This window comes from Pleurodeles waltl, chromosome 7 (assembly GCF_031143425.1).
Source record: "Pleurodeles waltl isolate 20211129_DDA chromosome 7, aPleWal1.hap1.20221129, whole genome shotgun sequence".
Lineage (NCBI taxonomy): Eukaryota > Metazoa > Chordata > Amphibia > Caudata > Salamandridae > Pleurodeles > Pleurodeles waltl.
In genome coordinates, this window is record NC_090446.1 from 532,160,198 (window position 1) to 532,181,170 (window position 20,973).

Genomic DNA, 20,973 nt, shown 5'->3' on the forward strand with positions numbered 1-20,973 from the left:
GGATTATAAGAAATATGTCCAGCACTGTTCAACTCTTGACACGTTTGAGTGTGAGGAAGTGTTCTAGGTGCTCAAGGAGATAGGCCACATGCCCACGCTGCGACGTATAAAAATTCATACAACAGTCCCTTTGCACTGATGCAAGTTTAAAGAGACTGGGGGCTGTGTTGCTCCAGTTTATGGCAGGACAGAAATGACACCTGTCTCCTTGCCTCACTTTAAAGAGCTGAAAAATACCATTTAGTGTTTGAATGGGAGGTGCTGGCCTGTGCATGTGCCACCCAGTGCTTCAATTTTTTTTAATGGGTGCTTCCACTAAGGACGGATCATCAGTCTCTAGCTCAGATCTTTGTGATTAGTAATTTAGAGGGGATGACACCAAGAATTAAAAGACAAACAGAAAGCCTTAGGGAATTTAACTATCACGTGGAATATCTTACTCCCATCAGAAAGCAGTCAGCAGATTACTTGTTGTTGCCTGTGTTGTGCCTGTACTTTGGATGAGGGAAGATGCTATAAGTCAGAGGGAGTGGGATAAAACTAAAGTGAGTCATGAAGTTTCACAGTCTGTCATTAAATTGTTTTTGAAGGTTTCATGAACTTTAGTAAATTGCAGGAGCCTGTGAAGACGTTCTGGAATTTGAGAGATGAATTATGTATTCATGATGGTGGAATGATGAAGGGTGGACATTGTGTTAACCAAGACAGTTAGAAAGAAACACAATGATAAACATGGCCCATGAGGGACACTTGGGCGGGAACTGCACCAGAGCAGGGTGAGGAAACAATATCTGGAGCCGGGTGTGAACGGTCAGGTGGAGGCTGTTATGAGCAATTGTGTGCTGGAAATGATAAGTCTTGAGTGTCTCTGTTGAAAAGAAACTAAGTAAATTGGCTTTTGATATCATAAGTGATTTTGAAATTCTCAGTGCATCGGAGAATAAAGTCCTGTTGTTGGAATATACATCCAAATAGACTACCACCAAGCCTCTAACTGTTATTAATACGAGTGTGGTATTGGAAATTTCTTTCAGGGATGAGTCGGCTTGTGAAGGAGCACCAAAGACAACTGTTACTGACAACAGTGTTCACTTTCTGTCACAAGGGATGCAAGATTGTTTTGAGGAACTTAAAGTCGATCAAGAGACTGTTCTGTACCAACTACAGTGCAACATGCCAAACCCAACTTTCTCCATTTGTCTGTTTGAAAGGAAGGGTTGGTGGATCACAGCTTACTCCCTTATGGTTAAAGCATGATTCGCAGCAGAGGACTCAAACGCAGGGAAGATGTTAGGAGGAAATTTCACCAGCAGTGTTACAAGAATTGGGATGATCTAAATAACACGGTTCAGAAGAGATATTGGAAAGTGGGTAATAATTGTTAAAATTAAAGCCTGGGTTTGTTAAAAATGCTGACTACGTTTATGGGACCTTTCAAAATCATCGAACTGAGGAAAAATGTGGTGACTTTTGGGTATGTGTGGAGCATATCCTGATTATAAAATGGTTGGTGCTTTATTAAGGCCTCTCTGTCAATCTGCAGTTATTACACAACTACTGAAACCTGAAAGAAGCTATGAAGGAGCCAAAGATAGTAGAAGAAGCCTGTATGGTGGAAGGACTTCAAGCCACATTAAATCTACATGACATCTACTTCTTGTGCACTTTTGAATGTGTGGTGCGCTACTTTATGGTCCCAGTAGTGGTCTGCTTGTTTATAATCGTTATAGGGTATGGGTGACATAAGTTTGTTCCTTATGTTTTTTTCATCAACGAAGTTTTGTTTTGTCTTACCTTGTTTTGTGATATATGCAGAGGGGGGGAAATATGTCATGGTTTGCTATATGGTAGTTCATGGAATATTTAGTGTGCCATGTATTGGAGTGTGGAATTTCACCATGTCATCTGGAATAATGCATTGGGTGGAGTACTTGGTAACATCTGGTTGGCAATTTCTGCTGACTCTAGTGCTGCACACATCTTGGTGGTGCTACTCTCCACTTGAAGTGAATGTCTTGCTAGGGAATATACCCTAGCAACTGGCTTGGCGTGTTGTTGTAGAGAAGCCCTTAGCACATCTCTTGCAAACGTGACTGCCACACAAGCCAAAGCACTGTCCCTTTTGTCCGAAACATGCAGCATTGAACTGCTCTGTGCACAACTGTCAGACAATGCTGTAGAAGCCACAGGACATGCAAAGGCAGCTTGGCCCCGACTGTAGAGGGTTGGGTCACTTGCCTCTGATTTCCAAGAGCCCTTCCTGCTATGGCTCTGCAAACTGGGCCAAGTATAACCGATTATGCATTTGATTCTCAGGTAGCAAGGATAGGCAGTGACATGCCTCTCATGGAAGTAGGCAGTGGGTATTTAAGCTCAGAAGTCAAACTATCAACAACTAAATAAAGTGAATGTCCAGGCCACTGCTTACCCTTCCAGGAAAGAAAGTGCTTGATGTACAGAATGGTGCTCAATACCACACAATACTAGTATCAAAAGCAACTTAGTGTCTCCGGCCAATACTGAGACAAATGTTGAACCCACCCCACTCCGTCCCTATGCCTACTGTCTCCAGGCTCCCTCTCCAATCCTGGGTGATCGCCTTTTATCTCTAGCGAAACCAGAAGTAGTGTAAATTCAGTACAGGTGCAGTTCAATCACTTCAAATCAGTATGTGCGCTCAGTCTTAGTCTCTTATTTGTTTACTTGGATGAGTCCTTTCTGGTTCCTGCTCAGGGCACCTAGTATTCTGGGGCGTATCTGCTGACTCAGAGGAGCAGCAGTGCACTAGCAGACCGTTCTAGAGTACCCCTTGCCTTGAGCACTGGGCCTTGTGTGGTAGCATGCCCGAGCTGATTTTTTGATGGGGTGGTGTGTGGTCCCTCAGGCCTCTGAAGTTGACACCTGAAGGCTACAATGAGGGTTGGCTGGCCCACAGACATTCAGGAGTTCCAGCACCGCAGGGACTGGATACGTTTAGGTAGATGAAGCTCCCATATGGGGTGAATGGCAACACTATATCACAGCTCCAAACTATCTTCAGCAATCACATCATTGAAGAGTCAAGGTTCCAGTTGAGAAAGTCTGGGAGGGGAACTTTGAAGCTTGGGTCCTCCCAGATCACTCTCCTGCAGTCTAATTTTCTAGTTGCCCCACAACCACTGGGAACGTGCTACACCCAATACCTTCCTGGACAGTCTCACCTCCTGTGGGGATGGCATGGTCCTTTCCTCTCTCAGCAGACAGGCAGACTTCTACGTGCTTCAGAACAAGTACACAGCTTATTCAGAAAGATATCCACGCTTCAGGGGATGTCCCGTCACCTCTGGTGTCAGGCAAACAAGTCCTGGTTGCACCACAGCCCTCTGAGTGCTCTGCAGAGCACACCATTCCTTTTCAAAAGAGGACTTGAAGCAACAGAGTGGGGAAGTGGGCCCCTATTTTATACATAACTGGCAGACATGAGATATGGATCCACTGTCTGAAACTATACAGCCAGTTTCAGTTTGGTTCTCCTTCAAAGGGTCCTTTCAATTTCCAGGCTGTTCTGCTAACAGTGTTTGGGTAGATTGAGGTTTCTCACAGCAGAGTAATCTCCAGCCTGGAGCAAACACGGCAGGAGCACAAAAAGGTGTGAGGTTTGTGCACCTGATTGTCACCAGCCTTACTGAAGGAGTAATCAGGGGAAGACAGATATGCAGGCCTTATCTCAAGGTTTTCTCAACTTGTACAACCCAGTATGCGATCTCCACCATCACCTATCCCATCCACCAAAAAATAGCACTCAGGTAGACTAATGAAAAGATCCTGGCTAAGCAAAAAGCCTAATTGAGTATCTAAAGGATTCCTGTTTCCACTCTGCTTACTACAGTGTCTATCTCACCTCCGACCGGCTTTAGGAATATGAGCAATACATTTCCAGTGTCTGATAAAACAGCCCACAAGGTCACTTTTTGCAAAGGCCGGGTTAGGGGAATTCAAAATGGATTCTAATTTGTGCATCAGTCTGGCTCACTCACATACACAACACATGTACCATGCAGGCTCCACATAACACAACTCTGGATGTTAGTGCAAAGGAATGAGTAAACTAAATTGAAGCAGACCTATATATGTGTAGGCCAACAAGTGTCCAATCCAGTGACTCAGATATAATTGTGTGGTCACACTGTTGATTTTTAAAACAGTATGCTGCCACTATTCCTTTATATGCTTAATCCAGGCCAGGGACAGTAATCCATTATCAACAGATGAGGTTATGCCTGGTGCACCCTTCAGTGTTACAAGTCCAAGACCTACTGACAGATTATCATGATACCATGGCCAAAACAGAAATTCAGGATACCGGGTTCACAAAGTCAGGCAGCCAGGCCTGGGAAAAATACCCGCTTACCACTAAGGGCACAGTCCAGTCCAAACAGTGTTGATTTGTGTGGGGTGTCAAAAGTGTGTGCATGGCTGGGGAATGGCCGGTGGCTTTAATATGGGTGTGGCTACATAGCATATCTAAGAAACATCCACAAGAGGCGTGGCCTACATAACTAAGGGAGTGTTCTCCTACACGTGAAACAGAACTCTGTTTTTGACAAATTCATAAGTAGAGCCTAACTGGACAAAAACATTACTGAAATCAATGGGCAACAACACATTTATTCACAAGTTTATAAAGACCCATGATTCTTAGCCATGAGCAATAACATACTGAACAGGGTAAATATAAAAGAAAGCAGTTCCTTCACTATTTTATATCACTACCTTTGAAAAGCAAAGTGTAAACTTGGCCATTTAACTGGAATCAAAAATAGCATTTTAGGTCCTGGGACACCACTCATAAATAAAATAAATAAATACAAAAATTAATAAATAAAAGTGTCCACTGTTCCTTAACCCTTGTGTCACAAAGAAGCCTTCTGGTGATGTTGTGCTGTAGCTCCAAAATATCACAGGCAAACACGAACACACACCCCCACCACCCCAAGCACCTCACCTTCCAGCTGGCAAAGGACAGAATCAGAAGACACTGGTTCAACATTCCACCTTTTTTTCAAGGTTCTTGTAGACCCTGACCCAATTAGAACACTGGTTTTGCAGCTGTTACTTATGTCCACCTCATCTTTCACGAGTTGCCTATTCTCTTTGCATTGCCCTCCTTGCCTCTCCTTGAACTGTTTGCTGTGGCGGTGCAATTCACTAGGACCTACCTGCACCGTCCACAAACCCCTGGGGAATAGAAGCACACCATCATAACTCCTTTCGGATGAAAAGGGCCATGCAAGCGCTACCGGCTTAATTGTGGTGGTTGAGGCCTTTTACTCCTGATGTCCGGTGGTTCGATTTACTATGGAGGCTAAGTAAATAGGTATAGTACCCCTTCTGCACTTGACTCTCAGGATATGCGTGGTCCGAGCAGTTCAAGCTTCCCTCAGGTGAGAGGTGTAGATACAGATTAGTAAACACAAGCTCACAACCCAAAATGCAACTGAGGCACTAAATCATTGTCCAGCCAAATGCTGACATTTATGAAAAAAGAGAAGTATTTTATTTCTAACACTACCCACACAAAGGAAGAATACAAATTTCACAAACAATTTCACAGTCCTTCCCTCAAGTTGGGGCTCTAATGTCTGACTGGTGGTTCCCTGTCCCACTAACGTTAGCAATTGTGATTATTCCCTGTTCACCATTTGTAACATCATGGGTATGTCCCACTAGACTGCTGCATCTAAAGAGTCCACTACGATTCTTATTTAAAGTAAATAGTGTTCCAGGGCACACACGCTCGAATTAGCAGCAAGATCCCCTGGGGCTGTGAGGCCCGAAAAAAGTCTTACCCGCACCAGCAGAAGGGAAGCATTCGGAGTCCTGGAGTTCACCCTTCAGCGGTTCTTGTCTAACTTAAGTGAGTAAGCCACATGCAGACGCAGTGGCTGCGCTTGGCAGGTGCATGTTTTCTCTGTTGCATCTGCGCTCCTGTAGCAATCCAAGGTTTCCTGTGACTTTTCTGCAGGGTAAATGTTCCATTTCTCCCGTTGGGGAGGTGGCTTCGATGATCCTGTTTTGCGTCCGAGGCTTAGGTGATGGTGCTCCCACGGTATCCTCACTTCTCCAACTGGCGAAGCTACCCACAGCGGCCTCTCCTGGTGTATGGGGGGGTTGCTGCAGCTATCACACAAGGCTTCTACCATTACTGCATGACAGTCTTTACCACGGCTATGCACACGGACAACAAGCAGAGCAGTGCAGCAGCCGTTTCCTAACACATTGCACAGGGAGTCCACTCAACAGGGCTCCCTATTAGACCTCGCTCCCTCCAATGATCTCCTCTTCCGCACATGGCACATTGGTCTTGGCAAGCAGGCAGTGCGGGTGTTCCAGACTTCAGGGCAGGTTGTCTTTGTTTCCCTAGGTGATGTTCCCTCACCACCAGGGAGACTAGCAGGCCTTGGCCCCCAGTGCTGGTTACAGGCAGAAATCTTAGAGCTTTGTCTCCCCACACAGCCCGCCTGGCTTCTTGGCAGATGACAGTTTTCTGGGTCTCAAACTCCCCTTCTTATAGTCCATTATCAGACACCAAATGTGATTTAGGGTCGGAGTCTTTGACATTTTATGTTTGGGTTCTCCTTCTTTTGAAGTGTATACTCCTCTGCTCCCTCGTCCTCCTGAAAAAAAGTCTGCCAATCAGGGATGTCTCTGAAGTGGACAGTCCTACAACACAGGCCATAGGAGTGACTAGTGATATGTGCAAAGGGTTAGCCCATGGGCACAAGTCACCCTCTTAATGATTCTCTTATCAGTCCCATCTTCTTCCTTAGATGTACCTAGCCCCCTTCCTGTCACCTCTCACTGAATCAAAGAGCACCCTTTGAAATTTACAGGAGAGGCCTCGTCCTCCCCTGCACAGTGCGTTACACCCAGCTTACAGTAATGCAGTGGGGGTGCTCCCTCTACCTCCACTCCATCTTTCACCATGAAGGCCTAGGTCTTACCATTCGCATGCATCCATACACCAAAGGCATGTACAGGGAGTGCAGAATTATTAGGCAAATGAGTATTTTGACCACATCATCCTCTTTATGCATGTTGTCTTACTCCAAGCTGTATAGGCTCGAAAGCCTACTACCAATTAAGCATATTAGGTGATGTGCATCTCTGTAATGAGAAGGGGTGTGGTCTAATGACATCAACACCCTATATCAGGTGTGCATAATTATTAGGCAACTTCCTTTCCTTTGGCAAAATGGGTCAAAAGAAGGACTTGACAGGCTCAGAAAAGTCAAAAATAGTGAGATATCTTGCAGAGGGATGCAGCACTCTTAAAATTGCAAAGCTTCTGAAGCGTGATCATCGAACAATGAAGCGTTTCATTCAAAATAGTCAACAGGGTCGCAAGAAGCGTGTGGAAAAACCAAGGCGCAAAATAACTGCCCATGAACTGAGAAAAGTCAAGCGTGCAGCTGCCACTTGCCACCAGTTTGGCCATATTTCAGAGCTGCAACATCACTGGAGTGCCCAAAAGCACAAGGTGTGCAATACTCAGAGACATGGCCAAGGTAAGAAAGGCTGAAAGACGACCACCACTGAACAAGACACACAAGCTGAAACGTCACGACTGGGCCAAGAAATATCTCAAGACTGATTTTCTAAGGTTTTATGGACTGATGAAATGAGAGTGAGTCTTGATGGGCCAGATGGATGGGCCCGTGGCTGGATTGGTAAAGGGCAGAGAGCTCCAGTCCGACTCAGACGCCAGCAAGGTGGAGGTGGAGTACTGGTTTGGGCTGGTATCATCAAAGATGAGCTTGTGGGGCCTTTTCGGGTTGAGGATGGAGTCAAGCTCAACTCCCAGTCCTACTGCCAGTTCCTGGAAGACACCTTCTTCAAGCAGTGGTACAGGAAGAAGTCTGCATCCTTCAAGAAAAACATGATTTTCATGCAGGACAATGCTCCATCACACGCGTCCAAGTACTCCACAGCGTGGCTGGCAAGAAAGGGTATAAAAGAAGGAAATCTAATGACATGGCCTCCTTGTTCACCTGATCTGAACCCCATTGAGAACCTGTGGTCCATCATCAAATGTGAGATTTACAAGGAGGGAAAACAGTACACCTCTCTGAACAGTGTCTGGGAGGCTGTGGTTGCTGCTGCACGCAATGTTGATGGTGAACAGATCAAAACACTGACAGAATCCATGGATGGCAGGCTTTTGAGTGTCCTTGCAAAGAAATTTGGCTATATTGGTCACTGATTTGTTTTTGTTTTGTTTTTGAATGTCAGAAATGTATATTTGTGAATGTTGAGATGTTATATTGGTTTCACTGGTAATACTAAATAATTGAAATGGGTATATATTTGTTTTTTGTTAAGTTGCCTAATAATTATGCACAGTAATAGTCACCTGCACACACAGATATCCCCCTAACATAGCTAAAACTAAAAACAAACTAAAAACTACTTCCAAAAATATTCAGCTTTGATATTAATGAGTTTTTTGGGTTCATTGAGAACATGGTTGTTGTTCAATAATAAAATTAATCCTCAAAAATACAACTTGCCTAATAATTCTGCACTCCCTGCATACAGCATACAAACACTGCAAAGTACTGTAGTCCCCATGTACAGAACCACTCATAGGCAACCAAACAACAGGCACATGCACCTTCCCTGCACACATTGCACTCTTCATATATTGTACCATTCATCAGTACACATACATCCAAGCACACCACTGCATCCTTCAGGTACTGTACCATGCACCTCAGCACATGCATACATCATGCACACACCACGCAGTACTTTTCCCTGTATGGTACAGTCCTGAGGAACACATACACCCAGCACAGATACACTTTCTTCACTGCACAGCACTTCACACCCTTCTGATGTAGCCAATTGTAAGTTAAGCACACTGAAGTTGAACTTTTAAGTGAGTGAGCTTGTAGGCCTCACTCCAGTGACACGGGTTAAAAACTCACTGCACTACTACTGATCACTATACGGTATGCTGCCACCACCACACTTGTGTTGCTTAACTCCTGGTGAAGGCGACAGCCTTCCACCACTATGAGGGTAGCAGTTTGGGTGCCATCCCAGTCCAACAAGACAGAAATTCATGAGACAGGCCTATGTCCTGGTGCACATGCATGATCTGCATTTGCCAGTGACAACACAAATCAGCATTAGGGATCCAGACACCAGTATAGTTGGGCACTCAGGGTAGGGGTGCACGGCCAATACAATATAGTGGACTTTTCCATAATAACACTCCTTCATGCCATTTTAACAATTCACTGTTTTGGACATGGAGGCATCTTAAAACTGCTTCTAGAAAATACTGTAAGGAACATTAACAGATAGTCGTTGCATTTGTACTTAGCACATGAGAACATATGAAAGGGGCAGCTGTATTCACTGAAGGGACAAGCAAGAAAAGGTGTACACTGTTCCAGAGAAGAATGAATCTAAGGGAACCTTATAGTTCAGGAGCAAGAGCCCTCACACATCCTAACAGATGTAACGCTTCATCACAGGGGTGCTCCTCGTCAGACTGGCACTGCAATGTCTGACGGGCTCCCCGTTAGGGGGCTCTTTGCCGGAGATCTTTTGAAGTGGCTGCCGTGATGGAAAATATCACTGGGAATTGTTACAGTCAGGCACTATTTCTGGCAGGAGAGTGGAAGGTTAAAATTGGTTTTACACCCCAAAAACCAGCACTGTTTATTGTATCTGAAAAGGGGGTTAGACCAAGATTAAAAACACGGGGAAATTGTAAATTGAGAAATAATGCTCAGCCACTTTCTTTTGGTGGATGGGGTCGGGGAAATTATCACCTATCCCCTAAACACTGGTCAACATGTTTCGCGTCCGACGGTCTATACAGATCCTATGACGCTTCTTCAGGACCATCATTTAAACAGGACTTCTCCTGACTCATAATTAGTAAAGATGCTTAAAAAATGTATGTCAAATACAGAGGACTGATTTATATATGTATTAACGAATAGTCACTTACATTGGGGTAAACTGTCAATCAAAAAGAACAAAAAGGTCGCCCTAGAAAATAAATCATAAATTTCAATACACATGATTAGTGCCAAAGTCACCCGTGGTGAACCAGTGAAAACAAAGGGTGACAACCCATAATGTACTGATGTGAGCAAATTCATATGCTTACCATCCCCAGTCGTAGGAAGGGCCCCTTGGGAAGAAACAAGCCTTAAACGGTCACTACTAAATCAAAAATAAATGGGAAAACCAAAATTCATAAAACTCCAATCCAAGTAGGATCTTACAAATTCAACTGGTCATGGGTATGTCTATGCCAACACAATTCAAGCACTCAGTCATAGACCAGGGATACAATCGAGTCATGGCCACTAGTGCAGGCTATTTTGTCACTAAGCCTTGTCTCTTTTATTTTTATAATTGCTGAAGGGTAAAAAGAGATATAAAAAGGATTAAGCGGTCGCCCACATACTAATGCTCCAGGGCTAATATACCATAAACAACCATACGTGGAAAATATATTAATGAATTACAGTAGTAGAATCTGCCCTCGAGGGCCCCCACATTTTAACCAAACCACATGCGAAAAATCGTAGTCGCCGTAACTTATTTATAACTGTAGACGATTGTGGGAGCAAAAACAAACTCAAGCTACAGTCGACTGCGGGCTTAACGTGCGATTTTCTCGTCAAACCCAGCCATCGTCGAAAATCACTCACTTTCGTGATGACGGTCGTTGCTTCTGGCACCTACCTTGACTCGTTCTCCCGTACACAAGAGAACCGGCCGCCAGAGTATTCTTTTGAAGGGAAGGAAGACGCGAGTTTAGCGCGCTCCCGAGTCACACGAAGGCATTAATAAAAATAAAGAAAGGACTGACCAGCTCCTAAGGCAGTCAAAGGAATAGAAAAAGGACACTCCATAAATTGTCGATCAGGGGCCATATTGGAGAAGGGGATTAGTACTCGTTGTCGTCAAGAGGCACTAAATCACACGTAGTGTCTCAGTATCCTAATGCCAATTAAGGATAAATGTAGGTAATAAAAAAATAGAATAGGGGCGGTGTAGTCCCATTGAACAAACAAATCTAGTGAGAGGTCATATCATCAATCAGACAACGTGGTGGTGTTATACACTCATTCATAGTGCTTAACACAAAGGAGTTATGTCATTGGTAACCAGAAAGGTCACGGGGGACAGTACTGAGTAAAGAAATAAGGAAAAAAGATAAAGCTAACAAATAGTCACTAATCTAACCACAAATCAACTTAGATATAGTTATTAAGATAGTGTAACCCACTGGATATCGCCATTCAACCCGTCAATGTTGATATGAAGTTTAAACACCCAACGTTGTTCAAGCCTGAACAGAGAGTGTGAAAAATCGGGTCTAAACTTAGGGGCATCCAGAATCACCCATTGATCAGTGTATTAGTAGGGAAAGATGCGGAAGACATTGTAACGCAAAGGGTTAATTAGCTTGAACAGTGTAGATGAGCGTGATGCCTGCCGAAGCCAGAACAACGTGAAAGAAATTCACGATGTTCGCTTTCAAGCCTGTTTTCTTTTGACATTCCGTAGATAAACTTATTCGCAGCTGCATGTGTGAGAAACATGCTGTAAAGGAGAGTCAGTCTCAACCTTGAGAACGAGACCACAGTAAAAGATGGAATGAAAACAATGGCCAGGGAATGGCAAGGCAGCCAAGAGACATGTACTGATAACATAGCTAGAAAATACTGGAAGGGGGTAGAATTCAAGCTTCAGGTTATTTAAACACTGAAAGGTGGGTGGGGGAATTTTGAAGCTCGCACATGGAGTTATGAAACTGTCATCTTCAGACCCAGAGCTGCCTCCCTGTTTTGCTGTTCCAAGACCGTGACGCTCGAGGGGGAGAGAGGTTCAAGCGAGCGGTAGAGGGCTTCCCAGCACTCGTGGACTAAGTGACTAAGTTAAGTTCCACCCAGGGATGAAAGGCTTTTCGTTTCTCTGCTCTATTATTATGATTGATTATTATATTTCTACTGTGTTTATAATCTGAGAAATTCAGCTCGTTAATAGTTTTTTACTGCTTTACTGAACATCGTAGTGTAAGTCTGCCACAGTAATTGAAATGTGCATTTTAGTGTGCAGTAAATCAAAGCTTATCTGAAGTATTCAACTCGTTAATATTCTGCTCCCTGAACATCATAGTGTATTGCATGTTGGTATACAGTTATTCCAAGTTTATATCTGTTAATGTACTCTTTACTCAGATGTATGCATAGATTGTCTTTGTAGTGTACTTATATATAAACATCTATATAGATATATTTTTTTTATTTACTATTCTTACTCTGTCAATGAACTCTTTGCTCATTCGTATACAGATACTATCTGTAGTGTACATATATATGAATAGATGCTTTTCATTGCCATTCTTATTTCACTATTGTTAATGTGCTAAATGCCTGCATTTATCTGAAATTATAGTAAAGCTAAATTTATTCATAATTGGCGTGTGGTCCTTCATTGAGCGTCCTTATTGACTTATACCGAACAGGTGTCAACCAGCCACCTGGATAGAACACCCATCTTAAGTCGTCAGGACTATGGGGTGCTTCCAAAAAATGTGCACATAATTTGGTGGTGACACGTCCACACCTGATTTTGCTCCGGTGTTCATTAATTTGTGTTTTGACAGGTCTAGTAGTCATCCCAACATATCGCAGGCCACAGGGACGTGTCACCATACAGACATAATTTTTTGTATTGCAATTGGTGTGTTTGGTGAGATGCCATTGGCCTATAGGTTCCAAATCAAGTGTATTGACATGGCTAGTCAGAGGACAAACATTGCAATGTCCACATGGATAATGTCCCACCCCAGGAGGAAGGTTCACTGAAGTGACACCTGCAAAAACAGCTGCCATAAATAGCAGAAACTGCAGTAGTGACAACATCTGCGATAGCTTGTGTGAGAGCATAGCTTAGATAATTAATATTAACATGAAATGTTTATGAACTAATGTGTAATAATGCTGCATAAAAAAATGTATTAATGTATTTTGCTATAACGTGTGCTTGAAATGTGCCCACGGGGAGTGGCCGTCAACATACACGAGGACTAATGAAACTGACTAATAATGTTGAAATGTTATATGATGTTATGATTTTACACTAATAATAATAGGTATATGTAAAGGTTTTGCTAATAAATCATTAGGCCTTAGTTATCATGAGTCGAGGCCTAGTTGCCTGACTCTCATATTAAATGTGTTTTTCTAACGTGCAGTGTGCTAACTTGCTGAAGGACATGAACTCTTGTTTTCTTCAAACTAGAAGCTGAATGTAACTGTAGTAGATCCGTTCTCATGAGATTCGACTTGCTTGTAGAAACATTTTAGCTGGATGCAACACTGTAGACCGTTAGCAGGTACAAGGTCGCCTGAACTGGTACAGACAATGGAGCCACTGACCGAAGATGTGCAAAGGACCACAAGACTATGAAATCATACTGGACATTCCATCCGCTAAAGATGTCAATCATAAGGACCACTAAAATATGTGAGAACTGTTATGAGGTGACAAATTTGATGAAGTAATCGGAACTCTATTGGAGGGAGATAGTGGGGTGCAACCCCTTATCCAACCAAATTTTAGGGGAACGTACAACAAAAATGGGATAAAACCCTTGACACCAGGAAGTAAATTAGAACTAGAGAGAATAGGAAACTAGGAGAGAGTTAGGGAGATGCTGATGCTATTTGCTATGACCCAGACACTTTGCATAGAGACTTTTCTGTTTGGTTCTTAAAACCATTCTTGCCTTATATTGCCGTTTACACTTTACCTCCTTATGAGGGAAGTGCCCCCTTTTACCCGATAGCTGAATTCCTGATGGCGAACCAACTGATGTCCTGAGGAGGAAGACCGAACCTGAGTGCTGACCCAAAACACGGAGGGTAACTATAGGACAATGAAATTGTGATTGTCTGTTTGCTTTTCCTTTCTAGGTACCAACTGCTTCTTTTGACAGAAACCATAGTTAGATGTTTTCCAAATTGATGTTACTAAATTGTTTTGCATGAAGCCCAACATGACAATGCTGATTTGAGGTTAGGAGAGGGATTCACTAAACTGATGCAAATAGACAAATGACTGAACCTATGCTTTGTTGAAATAACTTTATGATGATACTCTGCTAAAGATAACCTATGCTGACACTGTGTTATATTTTAATGTTTGTGATTCTTGCTTTGATGAAATCTTATCAGAGTTACCATATTGTGACTTTGCTAATGTGTTTCTTGGTTTTGAGACTAATAAACTTGCTAGTAGAATTGTAATCAATAGGGAATAAACTTCACAAAAATCGTACTAAACTGGGGTGGTTATTCATGACTGAAAGGTCATGGTGGTTTTGAGTTTTATTAAATGTCTTTGACTAATTTGAACTGTCGTATTACTGTGAACTTTGATTACATTATTGACATATTGATTGACATGTTGATTAGCTAGCTCGTCCTAAGGTGTCTTCAATCATGGTCAAAAGATTCATTGGCCTAAAACGAGTCCCAAAGTGAGTAAATTAATCATAAAGGGACGAGTTAACACTTGCATAACAAAAAACACAACAGTGGCCACATCAACCACCACCATAACAACAACAATGGCTGTCATGACAGCACAGACCCAAGCAGTGACACATCAGCAGAATAGCTGTCAATAAAGCAAGGGCCACAGCTTGCAAGCACAGCAGGAACCACAGAATGTGCCAGCTTTGACTACAGCAAGTACCACAGCAGCTACCATATCTGCTACCACAACAAAGACAAGAGCATCAAAAACTTCCACAAAAGCAGCGAGCAAAGCTGCTACAAGACTTGTGACAACAGAGACTCACCAGCAACCACAGCTGGCAGTATGTCAGAAATAACAACAGTAGCTGCAGGCAAGTCAAGGCAACATCACTGAACACAACTTTAAGGACAGAAGGGACAACAGCAACCACAGCTGCTACTACAGAAAAAAATAAAACACTGACTACAGCTGCCACCACAGCAGGGACAGCGATCACGACAGCCAGCAAGGGAGGAATAATGGCAGTTACTTCAGTTGTAACCACTGAGAAAAACATAAAAGCAATGAATGGAACATCTGAATTGATCTTAGCCACAGCCACTGGTATTCAGGGCTGCATTCCAGTCCATCATACAGATAGGGTTCAGCCATATGCAAATAAGCCTTGGTCCTGCTCCAATAGAAAGAGTTGAGCCGTAGCTGTGAAACTGTGGCTCTTCTGAATAGGAACACAAGCAAACCTAGGCCAGTTTCCCCTTGTTGGGTGTCATCACTGAAGTACAGCTGCAGCCTTAAGATGCAGAGGAGCAGGAGGCATTTGCAGTTACATCTTCTTAGGCCATTTCAGCATTGCCTAAGCCACATTCTTAATGAATATTGTGTTATCACATTATAGTCCCACCCTTGTATTTACTCCACTTAAGCACCAACAATAAAAAAATGCAACTTTACAAGTCCCACACTTTAAATTGCTAGAGGAGTGGTGAGGAACTCTCTGAGGGTGCCAGAAGCCACAGAGGGCTCCTTGGCTAGTGTTTGTTGTACATACAGTTTTGCTTCCTATCATTGAGACCCTGCGTCATCATATGACTCCTGTCTAACCGTATACATGTCAAAGGGACACTGGGAAACTGAAGTCTCAGTATTTCTCCCACCACTCTTAATTGGGGCGCCTCATTCCAGGTAATTATGGACATTGTCTTCAGTCCTGAACTTTTCACCTACAAATCATTGATTCCAGCCAGGTTTAGACTATTTACTTTAAGGGAAGTGAAACAAGAACCCAATACCCTTAGTGTATTAAGCTATTATACAAAAAAAACGCAACACTGGAGAAGCGCCGGCACGCACCAGAGATGACCACCCTACTCGCAGTTTGCGTCCAGCCCTATCCTTGCACAGCACTTTCAAGTTCCCGGAGTCCTTTCGCAATTCTTCATCCACGCAAGGTGTTTCTTTACCTACTGGGAGTTGTAGTCATGTTCGTCCATATTTAAATTGGGAACTACAAGTATTATAAAACAACAACAAAAAAAACACCGAAATAGCTGCTCAAATTAATTTCAAAAATCGTAAACTGCGCTCGTTGTACGGGAGTATCCGGTTGTATTTGTGGGTAACACACGCACAATTACCGTACTTAAATATATACATGCGCTTTATATGGCGGATATCTTTTAAAAACAAGGACGCCGATGAAACTTTGTGACAAACATGAATGAAAAGTAAAGAGACAATCGCGACTCAATGGCTAATATGTGGAAAAAAAAAATATTAAATTGATATATTCCGACAAGTGTTTACCTGAGAGCCGCGGTTCTCTCCAGGTTGCCTAGCTCCTGCTTCTCCAAGAGATGTGAAAACACAACAAGGGGTTGGGGAATGAGGAAGAGAAAGCGAAAGTAGCATTTACGGCGACAGTCTCCCCACTGCACCCTTTGGAAGGAGAGAACTCTAGGGAGAGCAGGGTGTGAAGGAAGACGCCTGGCACCAACTGGTCTCGTGACAAGATGGGTGGAGTTGAGAGTCGGAGAAGAGGGACACAGTTGCATTGTGCACGGCCTCCAGGATACGTGCCAAAATCCAGAAGAGCAAGAATAAACAAAAGCGGTACAGGAACGAAATAATGAGAAAAAGCGCGAATGATTCCAGGGTTGTCACGTGGCAGGTGTGAGCCGCTCGTGAATCGATCTGCTTTTCCCTTTGCTTCTTGGTATTTGCAGTCCTGGTGTTTGTAATAGCTAGCAAATGGCTCCATGTCAGGGCTGCTTTTAGCTAACAGCTCTTTGCATTTCCTTTTAGGAGTACGGATCGAGAATTCCCAGAATGCACAGAGAGTTTCATTAAAATCCAGAGTTTCTAGAAGGTGTCACATTGTATTGTATTGGCATTTATATGGTACCCACTACGCCTGACAAGGCGCTGAAGCGCTTTCTAGACCGGTAGCCTTCTACTTATGGGAAGCCCTGTCAAGCTTCCAGGGTCATTGCATGTTGTGCTGCTCCAGTCCAGGTTTTTTCCTTGAATTCTGGGACTTGCAGTCTTGTGTATTTCATTATAAAACAGGGCTACAAGTCCCAAAATTCAAAGGAAAAACTGGAATGGAGCAACACATTTCTCATAGGCATGGGAATTTGGCAACTATGCATGAGTACCCAGAGTTAGTAATTAGTCACATCCCAAGATAGAGTTATTCGTGTTATTCTAGTTTAGGGGATTGTGATGTAAACTGGGTTCACTTGCAAGATTAACCAATTAGTGTTAATCACAAATGGAATGGAGGTATATGTGTGCAGACAGGTTAACCTATATTTAAGACTCAGCAGACCTCCTGGTCAGTGTCTGTTGCCCTCCCCAGCTCCTCCTGCTGCTGTGGACACAGTGATCAGTTGTCTGAGGCCGAGGGTGTCAAAATTGTTGAGTAGGGAAGTGGTGTTTCGGTCGTTGTGGTCCTCGAGGTGGAAATTCAAGTCACCGGCCACGGGATGGGGGATGGTGATGTCTACAATGGTGTTGATGAATGCTGGGTGGGGGCCGGGTGGTCTGTAGACCAGGGTGCTGTGGGGGGAGGAGTTGTGAGTGGCGTGAATGTTCCTCCGTGTTGACCGTGATGTGGATTGAGGACTTATGTACAATGGCCAGTCCTCCACCCGGACGGGAGAGCCAGTCCTTCCTTAGGCCGTCCGGGATTGCAATGGCGATGTTTGGTCCGGAGGTAGGGTTTGTCCAGGTCTCGGTTAGGACTGCAATGTCTGGATGGGCGGAGTCAATCAGGTCCCAAAGTTAGGTGGTGTGCATATGGAGGGAGCGTATATTCAGAAGTAGGCACTTGATGAGGTTGTGGCGGGCGTCAGTGGTTTCGGGTTTGGCGTGTTCCGGCTGTGTGTTGTGGCTGAAACTGAGGTTGCAGTTCCAGCCGGAAAAAGGTCTGTGGGTGTCCTTAGGGGATGCGGTGCAGCAGGCGCTAAGACATCCAGAGTTAAAGCGATGGACGATCTTGGCGTCGTAATGGAGGGTGGTCAGGGAATGGCTTCTTGGAGATTCAGGGTGCCCGGTGCTGGGTGCGGTACGGGCGTGATCCAGGCGTGGACGGGCGCAGACGGGCTTGCCTTTGGCACGCCTGCTGCACGCGGCTGCCATTAAGAAGAGGAGGGAGGCGGGGGTCTAGTCAGCTGGGATGCGGGAGAGCAGGAAAAGTGCTTCACAGGGCGGAAGGGGGCCACAGGGGCAGCAGCGGTGCGGGAGCGAGAGGGAACAGAAGAGACAGGAAAGAAGAGAGGAGACAGAAAAAAGGAAAAAAATTGAAAAACGAAGTGAAGCAGAGGTAAAAGCCAGAATTATAAAGCAGGAGTAAGGAGAGAACAGAGACAGAAGATACTTACTTGTAGATGGCCACTAGACCACCACGGATGAGGCGCAGGCAAGAGCCTGCGGGTTGAGGAGGGCCTCGAACTGAGAGTCAGGCAAGCTCTCATTTCGATCCTAAAGCAGAGGCGCACGCCGCAGGACACACACGAGACCCCATTTTCACCTCGAGCAACCGGATTACCATCAAGAACATCTCCACCCTGGACTGAACTGACCATCACTGCCTACACTTTGCCATCACCACACCCAACAGCCGCCTCTGCGTCCCCAGCCCCCCCACAGGAAATGGAACAAAATCACCGACAAGCAACTCACCACAACCCTTGCCAAATCACCCCACCTCCCACTGACGATGCCAACACCGCAGCAGGCAACCTCAGCTCCTGGATCACTGAATGCGCCAACTCCTTATCCCCCTCCGATCAACTTTGGTCGAGCGCATCTAAAAAAAGAGACAGCTGGTTCACCACTGAACACCAATAATCCAAGCACACCTGCAGGAGCTTAGAGAAGAAACGGAGAAACAGCAAAACGAGCGAAGTCCTCGCCTCCTTCAGAGCCACCACTGCCACCCATCACTGACGCATCAAAAACGCAAAAAAAAAAGCTGCGCTCTGTGAACGCATCAGCACCTCCCTGCACAACATGAAAGAACTCTTCACAGTAATCAACAAATTCACCAATCCCCTCTCCGAAGCCACCAACATCCCCGTCGCTAGACCTCTGTGACAAATTGGCCACTTTCTTCCACCGCAAGATTAAGGACATTTATGAAGGCTTTGTCCCGCAGAACCCGCCCAGCATCAGAACCTACAACCAACAAAGCTCCCCAGAACCCACCCAAACCATCCAAAGATGGTCCACTCTCACCACAGAAGACACTGAAAGCATCATCAACAGCATTCACTCCGGAGCTCCCACAGACCCCTGTCCTCACCACATCTACAACAGAGCCAGTGCATCCATCACCCCCGAACTCCGCAAGATGCTGAACTTCTATTTCAACACAGCCTCCTTCCCTGAAGATTGGAAACAGCCTGAAGTCCGCCCCCCGAAGAAGCCCATGGCTGACCCATCAGAGCTAAAGAATTTCTGGCCCATCTCGCTACTACCCTACCCGGCCAAAGTACTGGAAAAAGCCATCAACTCACAGCTACGACAATGCATCGAAGACAACAGCTCTCTGGATACCTCTCAGTCTTGCTTCTGTAGCAACCACAGCCACCAATGACATCCACACACACCTTGACACGGACTCACCACAGCACTCATACGCTTCGACCTCTCAGCAGCTTTCAACATGGTCTCCCTCAGCACCTTATGTACCAGACTCCAGTAATCTGCGGAAAAGCCTTGCAATGGATTCACTCTTTCCTCTCTGGAAGAACACAGAGAGTCAGGCTCTCACCCTTCATATCTAAACCAACAGAAGTCAGCTGCGGAATCCCTCAGGGATCCTCCCTGAGCACAAAGCTCTTCAACATCTACATGGCCCCGCTTGCAGCCATCGTCGGAGGCCACAGAATGAACATCGTGTCATATGCAGATGACACACAACTTATCATATCCCTCACTGAAGACCCGGACAAAGCTAAGAAGAACTTTCACACCGGAATGGAAGCCATTGCAGTCTGAATGAGGGAGAGTTGCCTCAAGCTCAACTCATACAAGACCAAGCTCATCATCTTTGGAAACTCCACTTCAGCCTGGGACGACTCCTGGTGGCCCACATCGCTCAGCGCCCTGCCTACTCTGACTGACTGACGACGCCCGCAACCTAGGAATCATCCTCGACTCCTCCCTATCAATGACCCGACAGGTAAACGCAGTCGCCTCTGCCTGCTGGCACACCCTCAGCCAACTCCGCAAAATCTTCAAATGGATCCCGGTCGACTGCCAAAAGACAGTCACCCGCGCCTTAGTCACAAGCAAGCTCGACTATGGCAATGCACTCTAAGCCGGCACCACGACAAAGAACATCAGGAAACTACAACTCATCCAAATGCTGCACCAGACTCGTCTTGAACCTCCTTCGCCAGGAACATATCTCCCAACACCTGAGGATCCTCCTTTGGTCCCAGTGGAGAAGCGAGTCAACTTCAAACTACTCATCCACACCTACAAGGCCCTCCACAACATCGGACCGGCCTTCCTGAATCAATGCATCTCTTTATATAACCCCGCCAGACCCCTTCGCGCCGCCCAGCAGGTGCTAGCCACCATCCCACGCATCTGCAAAACCACTGCCGGAGGAAGATCTTTTGCCTACCTCGCAGCTAAGAGCTGGACAACCTGCCCACACACCTCAGACAAAGCCCATCACTCACCATCTTCAGGAAGAACCTCAGGACATGGCTCTTTGAATGAGGCCCAGACCCATCACCAGTGCCTTGAGACCCTCACAGGTGAGTAGTTTCGCTCTATAAAAACTGATTGATTGATTGGTAAGATCACTGGCATGGTGTTATTATTGCTGTTGTCACACCAACTCATGCAAATTCTTACTCCATTATTTGGTTATATTTGTATAGTATAATGTATTAT

General features: G+C 44.9%; 1 protein-coding gene across 3 annotated transcripts in view; it reads right to left on the bottom strand.

Annotated features, from left to right (window-relative positions):
- Positions 1–16,623, bottom strand: part of LOC138304297 (RING finger protein 112-like) — a 333,811-nt gene extending 317,188 nt beyond the window's left edge. Inside the window, exon 1 of one of the 3 annotated variants that reach the window (XM_069244246.1) lies at positions 16,366–16,623. The gene's annotated coding sequence lies outside the window, so the exon portion shown is untranslated. The remainder of the gene's footprint in view (positions 1–16,365) is intronic. The other 2 variants (XM_069244245.1, XM_069244247.1) reach the window with 2 other exon arrangements.
- Between the last annotated feature and the right edge of the window lie 4,350 nt (positions 16,624–20,973).